General features: G+C 36.1%; 1 protein-coding gene and 1 long non-coding RNA gene across 5 annotated transcripts in view; one reads left to right on the forward strand and one right to left on the reverse strand.

Annotated features, from left to right (window-relative positions):
• Positions 1-14,094, reverse strand: part of Syt1 (synaptotagmin 1) — a 508,829-nt gene that overhangs the window by 76,589 nt on the left and 418,146 nt on the right. The window lies entirely within an intron of this gene.
• LOC144378591 (uncharacterized) overlaps positions 1-14,094 on the forward strand; it is a 122,329-nt gene that overhangs the window by 61,331 nt on the left and 46,904 nt on the right. The window contains exons 5-6 of one of the 2 annotated variants that reach the window (XR_013440430.1): positions 5,471-5,619; positions 6,471-10,387. The exons of the other annotated variant lie outside the window; for it this stretch is intronic. This is a non-coding gene — a long non-coding RNA (uncharacterized LOC144378591). Of the gene's footprint in view, positions 1-5,470; positions 5,620-6,470; positions 10,388-14,094 lie in introns of those variants that run through there. 2 annotated transcript variants of the gene reach the window in all.

Genomic DNA, 14,094 nt, shown 5'->3' on the forward strand with positions numbered 1-14,094 from the left:
TTTTTATTTCTTTTTTGGTAGTACTGGAAATGGAAACCGGATCCTTGTATATCCTAGGCAAGTGCTCTACCACTGAGCTGTACCCCAAGCCCTCCTAACTAGTATTTGTGACACTCACTGCTACCCTTTGCCTAGCAACTAATAATGAAAGATCCAAGAATGGATTGCCATTGTGTACACGTATTGATCCCAGTATAGATCTTTATAGCTAGCAAGAGTAAATTCAGTTCTTTTCAGACATATTTCCAGGCAGGTATGGTGTCTGCTCTAAGTCTTTTCTTTTGGAGTTTGTACATCTGCAGTTCCTTGAATCATTTCTTAACTATGATTGTATCTGTCCTCTGCATGACCCTGGTTTCCTGCTTGATTTGCCTCAGAAAATTAATGTCCCTCCTCTTCTGTGTGTTTCCAGAAATGAATATAATGTTCCAGGACTTCAGTATAGAGTGTAGGAGCTCTGTTGCTGGAGTCTCATCTTTGAAATGAATAATCTGAGTTGGTAATAAGATCTCACTCTTGTTTTACATTTCAGATGAAATAATTTTGGAATTTAAATGGAAAGTTAGAGAGGCAATGTCAAGAACAACCCATATCAAGAGTTTTTTTTTTTTTTTAAAAAGGATCTTTTTGCTGACTCACCCAAGATAAAAATTCCATTCCTGAAATCTTACTTGCAAGCAAATATTAAATCCTTGCAACTTGAGTAACTAGTTCCTTCTGTAGCATTAAAGATCGCTAGACTAATTCAGATTTGACAAAAACCACAAAATTGCAAGAATCAAATCTGTATATGCTGTAATAGTAGGTGGGCAAGTTCTTAAGGATCTCTCTCTCTCTCTCTCTCTCTCTCTCTCTCATATATAGGCCAGGTGTGGTCTTTTAGAGCTTTAATTCGCATGCAGAATGCAACTGTTTTAGGAGATTTAGCAAGTTAGCATCCTAACCCGTGGCAGGTGCGTAGGTTACCCCAACCCTAACCCTAACCATTTTCTTTAAAAATTTTTTTTAATTGTAGATGGACACAATATATATAATATATATATTATATATATTACATATGAAATGACATAGTATTTATATATATATATAAAATCTGGCTTGAGGTTAGTATGTTTTTCTTTAGCTTGGGGTAAAATTACTTAGTTTTTAATCATATTGAATTGATTCCTCTTGTATGAATGCTAAAGACATCTTCATTAAAAAAAGCATTCCTGATTGTAATATGTTTGTAAAGAATTTCTCACTTAGGCTGATTCATACCTCATACTTTCATTTTTATATCTAACATCCTGTGGAGCTTTGACACTTTCATCCCTGGAGTCTGAAATATAGGGTCTTTAGGTGCATGGCTTCACAAAAAATATTGGCTTTGCAATTGGCTTAACCTTGGGGCCAGCTGGCTAGTTGTTTGAGACAGGCACAGTTTAACACTACTGATGTGGGCAGATTTAGCACTTAGTCAACCCCCAAAACAAAACACAACAAAGCAAAAATCCAACAACCACCCACCCCTCAAAATACAAATCAGAGTAGCCCAAGGGAATCATTTCTACTGTAAGACTAATGCACAACAAAAATTTCTTGGTTTTTTAAAATTATTATTTTTATTTTTTCTTAATTGTAGTTGGGCACAATACCTTTATTTTATTTATATATTTTTATGTGGTGCTGGGGATTGAACCCAGCGCTTCGCATGTGCTCTATCGCTGAGCTACAACCCCAGCCCCAGTTTTCATGGTTCTTACCTAGATTCTTAGTAAATAGTTTAATGAGCTGCTTTTCCTATTGGGAAGTTGAGCAATTCATTTAAGGTGATGGCTAGAGAGCAGGTGCATAGTCCAACCAGAGTTTTCTCCTTTTTGTTTTTTGAGATGTCAGTATGGGCCCAGACTGAGAATGTGCTTGATATAAAAAATGAAATTTCAGCTAGAGAAAAATAAGCTGAAGAGGGTCAAAGGGTCTTGTAAGGATGTAGAAGTTTACATGGGTATTTTCCTTGTTTTGGGTGTTGATTTTGCTTGTGGAGATTTGAGAATTGTGGAGATTAAGTGTGAGTTGAAGTCTTGACCACTCAATTATGCATCAACAATAAGCAATGACTGTGGATTCATATTGTATCCAATTAGTTACTTATTAGTTAGGGTACAATTATTAGGCAAGACAACAGGGAATTGCTCTGGGACCAGGCTCTGCCACTTCTAGTCAAATTAACATAGCAACTGCAGGTTCCATCTCGTGGTATTTCATTTTAGAGAGGAGTTTGTCCAGCAACCAGGCACGAACTTGATAATTAGAATGACAGAGGTTCTATTCTTCCTCTTTGTTCCTACTTGTTGGCCTAATTAGCTGTGTTTGTCTTGGACCCATTATCATAAAAAAAAGCACTTGAAAGAAAACTCTGCTATCTTAAATAATTCAAATTATTAGCTTTTTAAGAACCCGAAGGTCCAAATAAACCAGTCAGCCCTTTATATCCATGGATTCAACCAGCTGTGGATTGAAACTATTTTAAAAAATTACATCTATACTGAACATGTACAGACTTTTCTTGTCATTATTCTCTAAACAATAGAGTATAACAACTACTTGCATGGCATTTATACTGAATTAGGAATTACAAGTAATCCAGAGATGATGTAAAATATAAAGGAGGCTATGCATAGGTTATATATGCAAATACTATGTCATTTCATATAAGGTAGGGAGGATGGAGGAGCTTGAAACCAATTCTCCAAAGAAACATACTACTGATTTTATTTCATATCTCCTGGGAACTGTGGCCAAATAGTAACAGGAGAGGGGAGGAGAATTTTCTGGTTAGCATTTGGATGTCCTCATACGTAATTTTAAGTGGACAACTGCCATTCAAATAGGGAAAAGGAATCCGTTAAAGACACGTACACATAGTGTATTTATATTAGCCATATAGAAAAACAGGTTATCCAAGAACCAGGATACAGTGAGAAAAAAATAGGTGTTAACCAAGAATTGTCCTTTGCTTAGAAATAACCAAAATGTATATGATACTTTCCTTTCAGCTTCCACCTAATGTTATTTCATTTGTTTATCAGCCACACGGGCTGTCTTTCATACCCCAGTTTTATAAATGAACAGACTGAGGATCAGAAAGATTAAGGGCTTCAGTCCCAGTTTTTGCAATTCCAGTTGCTGTTCCCTTTCCATGCATCCTGCTGTCTCTCAGGAGAGGATGTGTTTATGGCTGAGTTACAACTCCACTGGAGACCAAGGAGGCAAGGACAAATGCTGGCATTTTCTGATAGGTATTTATTATTAGGCTTTGCCCTGTAATACTTGCTAAATCATGCCTTAGGTATGGCTCTTGGCAAGGTCAGGGCACATATAAAGCATTCTATAAAGTTAAATTCCTGTTGGGAGGCTTTTAAGGTTTTTATATTTTAATGAAGTTATTAAAATGAAAGTTCAGACTTGCATAATTCATAAGCATTCGCTGCCTCTTTTAAAATCTCTGCCAGTAAACATTTTTTTTGAAATTGTAATATAAAATATGAACACGTATTTTGGTGAAGAGTAAAATAGATGTCTAGTTGTAGTAAACTGGAGCTTACTATCATATAACCCTTTTAGCTAGTTTCATTTACAGTATTTTTCCTGCATTAAAGATGGGGTTGTAAAACTCAAGATGTTTTTTATATAAACACCTTGAATTGGCAAGCGTTAGTAAAAGCAGATTAAAAATGTTCAAGTGGTTTGGTAAAGTCTAGAAATTGGGAGATTCTTTGAAAAATGCTGGTTTTGCCTTTTGTAAGGGCATATAATTTTACAAGTTTTAATGACTGTCATAGGTATCTTCAAGTTGCTATCGTAACAATGCTGCTGGATTGAATGTTTGAATGGATTCAAACTCTGACAAATATAGCTGATGACAGTCTGAAAATCTACAAGCTAATGACCTGATTTTCTTCTTCTTCTTTTTTTTTTTTTTGTACTCTTTGCAATCAATCCAGGTTGTCTTTTTAAGCAACACATTTTTAGGTTTTGAACTTAGGGTAATTGCATTTTACTTTAAAATCCTTTCTTATTTAGATGCATGATGAGACTGGATAAATGTAACATTTACTTCTCAACAACAGAACCCAGTAGTAGAAGCAATAGCTAGTAAATTTTAGGATCATTAAAATAACGAAAACTTCCCCCATTATTTTTCTTTTTCCTATTGATATATAGGAACTCTTTGTATCAGGAATATTAGTATTGCGTATATTTATGGAGGGGAAGCCTTGCTTCAATCTGTTATTTGTGTTTTAATTTAATTTTTGGCTTTAACATTTGTGAGAAACTGACATCTTCATTATATGATTTCCCTGCCCAAGAGCACATATTCTTCTCGTCTGGTCTTGAGTCCTTTGGTGAAATTAAATAGTTTTCCTCATTAAGTTATATTGATAAGAAACTACTAATCATATGATGATATATGCAAAGAGATGTTATGTAACTAGTAGATACAGTGCAAGATCAATATATGTTGGCCTGAAAGATCTCTATTATGTATTGTTATAGGTGAAAAAAATTTCAGAATGTTTTTATTATCCCATTTTTAAAATGCACATATACTTGTATGTATATATGTGTGGTTAATCAATATAGTTGGAAAAGAAAATCTGGAAGAAGATAAAATTTCAAATAGCTTCTTTGTCAGTAGATAACCATGGGATCTTGTAGTTCTGTATGTCTGTATCTTAGTTTGGCAACTGCACTATCACTAAATATGCATTCAGCTCTTTTTTTCTGGGAATAATTCTTTTACCTGGGAATAATTTGTGAATTCATAATACTGTCATATTGTTGGCTGACATCAATAGTTTGAAATCTATACATCTCTAAAGTCAATCAATTCTGTTATTTTCCTTTTGGGTAAAAGTAGTTTCAAAATGTTTCAGAAGTTATAAAAGAAATATCATATTTTTAAGTTAAAAAGCCAATTTCCTAAGTAAACACTTGAAATCATTTATTTTTGGAAGAAAAAAGTGATGGAAGCCTTCCTAGTTTTCCAGCAATCACTGAGAATAATGTGCATCAAAAGTTAGGCCATTAGTAATTCAAAAAGGCAACCAGCTGCTTTGGTCTTTTGACTTCCTTTTATAAAGAGCTAGTCTATAAAGCAATGGACAAGGAAGATTCTGAGTCATTGCCTTATCTATTCATTCTGGGCAAAAGATGTGACCAGGGGATCATTCACTGTCTTTACTTCTTCTCTGGAAAATGTCTTTATGACAGCCATTGAGGTATAACTACAGTAATGTGTGCATTTCTGTGTCACTCTCTCCTTTTATCTTTTGAAGACAGTCTGCTACATTTTTTTTTAAACCACTAAAGGAGGTGATGGAAGGGGCTCCTAAAGGGAAGAATGAGGTAAAATCTCCTGATAATGCTAGCTAAAATGACCAATAAATTTCAAGAATTACGTTTTCTGGTTTTATTTATTTCCCAGCTGCCATTTCTATTATAATAAGATTAATACTGTGTGATGCCAAAAGAACTTCATTGAATGGAAACAAGTCAGATCAGTTGGAAGATGAAGACAAAATAAGCAGTTAGATTGGTAGAGCTTAAAAATTCACAACTGGATGCTCAGTCAAGGTATGTGAGGTTCATTTCTCCACATATATGCTCTGGGCTCTGAGAATGTAAACAAATTGACACAATCCTTGTTCTCAAAGTAGTTATTAGTACAGCAGGTGGCAGACTATGGAGAAGAGGGAAGAGAGTATGCATTTGTAACTGAGATTAGGTATAAAGGATTAAGGGGCCAAATATAAGAGTATAACCTTTCAGACATGAAATGACTATAATAAAGTACAATTGTTAAAAAGATTGTTTTTGATGTTTCTTCTTCTCTGAGCATTATGACAGTGTTTGCAACTCAGAACTTTGCATGTTTTGGTCACGTAACTATTGTAGCTTTATTAGCAGAAATCCTATAGCTTCATAAAAGGAAGAGAAAAATGGTATAGACTTTCATATGTTTTAAATAGTTTTTTTTTTTTAAGGAAAAACTCTTTGCCAAAGATAGACAACGTATCTTGTAAGAACCTGCTTAAAATTTTTTTTTAAATGAGAGTATTTGGGGTACTATTTCTGTTCACCCAGTGATCTATTAGAATTGTGACCCTCTCTGTTCCTTTTCTGTATACTGAATGGAGAAGGGTTGAGGTTGTGGCTCAGAGGTAGAGCTCTTGCCTAGCGTGTGTGAGGCACTGGGTTAGAAGGGGACAGGCATGTCCCCTTGGCTCAGGATGCAAATGCAGCCATTCTAGGTTGAATTAGTGCGATGCACAGCTGTGGGGCTGTTTCAGATGGTCTCATGTGAAAGCACAGGAGGTTCCTTCGGTACAGCACAAAGTAAAGGTTCAGAGTTGTCCCTTTTTAAGTTTATAGCACAGGACACACTCATACATTTATTTTCTGTCTTATATTTCAATCTCTTTCAGCTCCTAGAGCAACACCTCTTTACTACCCAACTGCAAAGTAGCAAAGAAAATTTGACAAAGAATTTTCGAGTAGAAAAGTACCTTTGAGATCATCCTGAATGGCCCTCCCTTTTATCTGTTCCCTTTCAAACATCAAGGTCACTTCCTAAGCCTGGTATTGTGGCTGATGATGAACAGGTAGGTATTACTCTAGCTTTACCTTTCATGATTTTTAGACTTTAATCATATCTCTGCTCAGCCTTCCTTTTCCAGACTACAAAGTCCCAAACTTCTTAGCCTGTCCTCACAAACAGCTCCTTCATCCTTCTGTTTTAGCTGCTCTTCTCTGGCAGCAGGTTCTCTAACACCTCTGTCCTTCCTGAGGTGAGCAACCATAATCCCTGGGCAAACTCAAGTCTTCAACAAGGGTAGGATATTCCCCAGCTACCCACCCTTATTTATAAAATATTCTAGGACAACATCTCCCTTTTTTGGGGGTAGAAGTACACATGGAGAAGGTCTCCCATGTATGTGCTATGTGACCGTTTTTTTTCCATTGAAAAATGGACCCTATTATTCTACACTCTAATTTGGATTGTCTTTTTCTTTCAATGTATTAATTGGAAGCTTGCCCACCATAAAGCTGGTGCCAGCTTTCTGTTACTGACAAAATACCTGAGACAAACAACTTAGAGGGAGGAAAGACTTATCCTGGCTCACAGTGACAAATGGGTCATCACCTAGCTCTGTTGCTTTTGGGCTTGGGGTGAGCAGAACATCATGGCAGGGACACAATCACTCAGCTCATAGCAGGCAGGAAGCAAAGAGAGAGATTGGAAGGGGCTGGGTCCCAGTATGTCCTTCACACAGCTCAATGAGCTAACTTTCTTCCACCAGCCCTACCTTCTAAAATTCCCCCACCTCTCAATAGCACCACATGCTGATTACCTTTGGGGACCATTTTCAGATCCAAACTGCAGCAAAGCTCATCTACTACATTGTAGCTTGCTCCGCCTCATAAGATGTTATCATTTGCCTACTGAGCTTGGCATTTCAATGCTTTGAAACATTTATGTCACCTCCAGAATCAGGAGTTTCAAGGTGACTTAAAAAATGTCCCAGTACAGATCTCTTTGGAATACGCTATTTCTACTTCTCCATCTGTGGATTTCTCTTGTTAATATATTCCAGCTGAGCTCTATTTCCCCAGGAAGTTGTCTATTGCAAGTCTGATTTATTCTTGTTTGTTTTCAGTCCAACATATTCAATTTTTACATTTAAATATGTAGCTTTGACTCACAAAATCCTATAGCAATTTATAGGGGTCCTGGGCATTTGAAGTCTCATATCATATTGTCACTTCTTCCTAGGGCAAACACACACAACCTTCTGGAATTAGCCTGTGTTAACACACAGTGGAAGGTCAAGTTCTTCATCAGTATCTTTCTTCCACATGAAAGGCATCCAGATTCCTTAGACTTGAACCCTTTCGCCTCATGTTCAGCAACATCTCTTCCCCTTTACCACTAACTCAAACAGCTGGAACATCATTGTCTTGTATCTCATCCTCTTTAGTGTACAAAGTACCAGTCACTAAAACAACACATCAATCTCTACCCAAGGAATAAAGAGAGAAGATCCTTTTCAGCTTGGAAATAATATATTAATATTCCAGTCTTAAGCACCAATTGATCCTGCTTTTACTGTCTAACCAAATAATTTTAAGTGACTTAACTATTTGTGACTTTTACAATGGAATTTTAGTTTGGATATAAAGGATATTTGGAGTCAGGTAGGCTCTTTGGACAGCTTCCAAACTATAGCATAGAGTTAGCCACCTGCTCTTTAGGTTGACCCCCATGAGAAAGAATAAGGACTTACAATCATGTTTTATTCATGTAGCCTGAAGACAGACTATTGGGTCTGACATCTCAGCTTTGCCAAATACTAATTCTATGACCTTGGGCAAGTTATTTACTTCTTTGTGCTTCAGTTCCATCAATAGAGTAGCCTAAAAAATAGTCTGTACTTCATAGGTTTATAATGTGGATTAAATCAGTTAGCATTTGTAGGGAATTTAGAACAGTTTGTTCTTACATTGTGCTATGTAAGGGTCTGCTATGAATTTCATTCCTACACCTAAGGATGGGCATGGTGCCTGGTACAGAACAGGTATCACTCTTATTGACCCCAGGTATGGTGAAGGATAGATATCAATCATCTGCTGGCCAGAGGACTGAAGAGGCTTTGCACAAACTGTTCTCAACTAATACATTTCAGCTTGTCACTTATTTCTTTTATTTATCTGCTTTTCTCATTTCCTTAAAATGACTATGCCTAAACTTCCTTTAGACAGTCTATCTCTCTGTAAGGTAGCACCAGTATATATGTGTCTGGCTTGACTATAACCTTTAAAATATCTCACTGTCTAGAACAATGCAGTGTCAAGAGCTGTCATTTCTTTTTTAGATCAATATGTTCAGATTTTAGGGACTCAGATTATTTTATCAATATCGTAATTAAGCACTTTTGAAGTGTCCCAGAATTAATTTTATATTGTAACATTCAAACCTAAAATCATGGTGAAGCTTCTGACATCATGGCCAACTTATTATGCATATTCCTGCCCCATTAGCTCAATAAGATGCCAGTTTATTTGCATATTATTGCTTGACCCCGATATCATGGCCAATTAATTTGCATATCCCTATCTAATTGGCTCAAATAAGATTTTGCCATTTTATTTATTGGCCTAGCTCCCAGACTAGTGGCTTTTAGTTCAAATCAATTGAATTTGGAGTGGTTTTCTTTGTTATGCTTTCTGCACCAATGGAAGGACAGATAAGGGTGGTGGTCAAGGGCATTAGGGAATGACTTCAGAATGTGTAGAGGAAACATCTGCTTTTATTTTCTCTTTCAGAGGAAGAGACTGAAGGGGAAAAAAAGAATGATTTAGACAGGTAGGCAAAGTATTTTTCAGGGAGGAGGATGCTGGAACTGATAAAGAAAACAGGACTTGTTATTTGAGAAAATTCCAGTATATAAGGCAGAGGATGTATTCTATATCACTGACAACAAAATTCTGACCTAGAACTTGGTTGATCTGGCTCTCTGCTAAAATTATGATATAGCATTCAAGCCTCTAGAGGGTACTTTTAAATTTAAGGCACACGAGAATAACAGAACTGGGAGGGGGAGGCTTGTTTGAAATCTTTGAAATCTTAAAATTTAACATGTCCCCTGGGCGATTTTAATGGAGGTAGGCAAAATATCACATCTTCATAAATATTGCTTAAGGGAATGATCTGCCTCTGCTGATTGATGGTTTCTATGTGGAAACCAGTGGTTACCTAGGTTTAGGTGAGTTCTTTCCTAAATGACTTCAAATGTTTAAATCTGGCTGTATTTCCCAAATTAGATTTTCTGCAACAGTAGAAAGGTAACTAGAAGAAAGACAAATCCTTGAGCAACTTATTAAAACAAAAAACGTTTCATTTTAGAGAAAGGAGAGAGTAATTGTGGGAAAGCGGGAGGGAGTCAGAGTGCTCTGTCTCTGCATACTGACAGTCTGACATTTGCTGACTCCTAGGTCTTCCTCCCTACATCCTTTCCTTCAAGAAGCTGCTGTCATTTTTGAATTTCACTGTCCCTTTCATTTGGAGATGCTTTGGGAAACCTCTCCTATACTCCCTCCCTTTGTTTTTTACAGTACATTTCATCGTGGTAAGGCAGGACTAAGCTTGGCCAGAAGAAGTCTGGGGTTAAGCACAGGACAGAGGGAAAGGAAGATGACAAAGGGGAATACTTCCAGCCACTCTCTCTCAACCCCTATTGCTCCCCAGCCCTCGGGTGTCCCTGACCTGATTCCTCCTCATAGCCACCTCTTCAGCTCCTTGATGTGCAGGAGGCTGATGGAATAAATGCATACAGTGATTTCAGTCCATTACATATGCTTTCTCAGCACCCTCTTGACCCCATTCTTGACATACTTTTATTTAATTTTATTTTTCTTACAATTTAGGTGATTACAAACCTTATCAAGTGGACAGGAGTGCAAACTTTTTGCCCTTGTTGATTTGCTTTGGTTCTTAGTAGTGTAAACACTTGGAAAAATCTGTAAAGAACTGTGTGCTGGCATCTGGGAACAGGGGAAGTAGAATAGGTCTATGAGGCAGTATTCTGCTTCATATTGACCCAGGCAAGAAGGGCAATATGCCAAAGGTACAAGGGAGGTGAGAAAGTCAATTTGTGATTCTGAGAAGACTAGGAAGGGGGTGCCCTGGAGTTGTTAGGATTATTCATAGAGGTTTATATGCAGGAACATTTCCCAGTTTCTAAGAATGCCTCAATTTCCAACAATCTTTGCAGCCTCCATTTCTAGCCTTACCTACCTGGAGAACCTCATCTTGGTATTTCAGCTCCAGGTAGAGGAGGCACCTTTAGTAAGCAAGACACTTGATTTTATTAGGCAGAAGATTTGATTTTCCTTTAAGTTCCAGGCAAAAAACAAACAAAAACAAAGCTTACTCATATTACTCTGTATTAACTTGCCCCTGAAAAACAGTATTGTCCTAACTTGATGAGTGTAGGAGGTTGTGGGGAAAGTCAGATGGTACAGTGGAAAATGTTCTGCCTTGGGTATCAGGAGACATGAACTTCAGTTGTACCTACAAATCTTTTAACTTTGAATGTTAGCTAATTGCAAGTATTTAGTTTCAGTCTATGTGCCACATGGAGTGAGATGTTTATACACATCATCTAAAATCTTCAAGTTTTAATTTTCTCACTGGTAAAATTGATAATAATACCTTCATAAACTACCTAACAGGTCTATCATGAGAACCACAGGAAGAAAACAAAGAAAAGGAATTTTACATTAGAAAGCATTCTATAATTAATAATGTTATTTTTAATAGTTAAAAGTATTATCTGATTTCAGTTGTAAAATAGAACTTCTACTTAATTGTGTCCATTTTGCAGATTTAGAAGTTTACCTTTTTCTTTATTAAATAAAAAGCTTGGATAATTTAATTTTAATAGTAGGAATCGAACTTATAGATCTCAGATTTCTCATTAAGATTGTATTTAGAAATCTCAAATTTCTGAGATAACCAAAAAAAAAAAAAAAAGAAAAGAAAATAAAAAGAAAAACCCCAAATCAAAACAGAACCTGAGGAACGTAATTCCTGTGACATCAATAGGAACAAGAAATTCAATTAGGAGCAAAGTTTCTGATTACTTTCTGATGTGGGAATCCGCACAGGTACAAATTGAATCTTAAAAACCAGTAAAACTTGAAACTATGAGACATACAATCTCAAGCCTTTGGGAATTCTCAACTTTTCTAAAGTCTTCACTTTCTTAGACCTCTTAAGTTTCTTTAACAATTTTCCCTAATAGAAGAGAGTTATAATTTTTAAAAATCATTTTCTGAGAGATTTATTCCTAACAGACAGGTATATAATAGGCAGTGAAGATCATGAGAGACTCGATATTTATTAGGCAGAAGACTTGATTTTCCTCTAAGTACCAGCCAAAAACAAAACAAAATAACAAAACAAAACCTACTCACATCCTTCGGTACTAATTTCCCCTGAAAAACAGCCTTTGTAGTTTGTAAGATCTAATATGAACAGTTAGATTTAGATATCTCCTCCTCCTCCTCCTCCTCCTCCTCCTCCTCCTCCTCCTCCTCTTCCTCCTCCTCTTCTTCTTCTTTTTTGTCTTACAAGTTCTTGAGAATTGGAATGCAAAGGATTCAAAGTAAGGATCTACAGTAGAGAAGCTACTAGTTCCATTAGGCTTGTCCCTGTGAGGTAGGAAGGCCTGAGATTTGTATCATTTGCTTCATGGATAGAGGTATAATCTTTGTGCAGTGCATTTTGAATTCACTACATAGGAGGAAAATAAACTACCCTATCAGAGAGTAGTAAGAAAAATTACTTTAAAAAGGTTTTCTTGGATCCTCCAAGTATAGAATCATGTCCTCAGCAATTAATGATAGTTTGAGTTCTTCTTTTTTCTATTTGTATCCCTTTAATTTCTTTTGTCTGTCTAATTGCTCTGGCTACAGTTTCAAGGACTATGTTGAATAGAAGTGGTATAAGAGGGTATCCCTGTCTTGTTCCAGGCTTTTTTTTTTTTTTTTTTTTGCCATTTAGAATGATGTTGGCCTTGGGTTTAGCTTTTACAATGTTGTTTTACATAGATAGCTTTTACAATGTTGAGGTATGTTCCTACTATTCCTAGTTTTTCTAGTGTTTTGAACTTGAAAGGGTGCTGTATTTTGTCAAATGCTTTCTCTGTGTCAATTTATATAATCACAGGATTCTTATCTTTAAGTCTATTGATGTGACGAATTATATTTATTGATTTCTGTATGTTGAACCAACCTTGCCTCCCTGGAATGAACCCCACTTGATCATGGTGCACTATTTTTTAAAATGTTTTTTGTATGTGATTTGCCAGAATTTTATTGAGAATTTTTGCAGCAATGTTCATCAGGGATATTGGTCTGAAATTTTCCTTTCTTGATATGTCTCTGTCTGGTTTTGGTATCAGGATGATACTAGCTTTGTAGAATGATAGAAGAATTCTTTCCTTTTCTATTTCATGGAATAATTTGAGAAGTATTGGTATTAATTCTTCCTTGTAGGTCTTCTAGAACTCAGCTCTGAATCCATCTGATTCTGGGCTTTTCTTGGTTGGTAGGCTTTTGATGGCATCTTCTATTTCCTAGCTTGAAATTCTATACTTAGAAGATTAAAAAACCTCCACTAGAAAACTTTTAGAATTAATTAATGAAGTCAGCAAAGTAGCAGGATATAAAATCAATATCCATAATCAAATGCATTTCTGTACATCAGTGATGACTCCTTGAAGGAGGTATTAAGAAAACTGCCCCATTCACAATAGCCTCAAAAAACATAAAATACTTGGTAATTAACAAAAGAGGTAAAAGACCTTTACAGTGAAAACTACAGAATACTAAAGAAAGAAATTAAAGAAGACCTTAGAAGATGGAAAGACCTCCCATGCTCTTGGATAGTCAAAATTAATATTGTCAAGTTTTAATTTTAAAATGGCCATACTACCCAAAGCACTATACAGATTCAATGCAAATTAAATTAAAATCCCAATGTCATTCCTTATAGAAATAGAAAAAGCAATCATGAAATTCATTTGGAAAAATAAGAGACCCAGAATAGCCAAAGCAATCTTTAGCAAGAAGAAAGAAGAAGGAGGCATCATAATACCAGACCTTAAGCTATATTATAAAGCTATAGTAACAAAAATGGCATGATATTGGTACCAAAATAGACATGTAGACCAGTGGTATAGAATAGAAGTCACAGAGACAAACCCACATAAATACAATTATCTTATACTAGACAATGGTGCCAAATACATACATTGGAGAAAAGATAGCCTCTTCAACAAATGGTGAGGGGAGAACTGGAAACTTTTATTGCACCAAAATGAAACTAAATCCCTATCTCTTACCATCCATAAAATTCAACTCAAAGTGGATCAAGCAAGGACCTAGAAATTAGACAAGAGATCCTGTGCCTAATAGAGGAAAAAGCAGGCCCAAATCTACATCATGTCATATTAGGCTTTGACTTCCTTAACAAGACTTTTAAAG

This window comes from Ictidomys tridecemlineatus, chromosome 6 (genome assembly GCF_052094955.1).
Source record: "Ictidomys tridecemlineatus isolate mIctTri1 chromosome 6, mIctTri1.hap1, whole genome shotgun sequence".
Taxonomy (NCBI): domain Eukaryota; kingdom Metazoa; phylum Chordata; class Mammalia; order Rodentia; family Sciuridae; genus Ictidomys; species Ictidomys tridecemlineatus.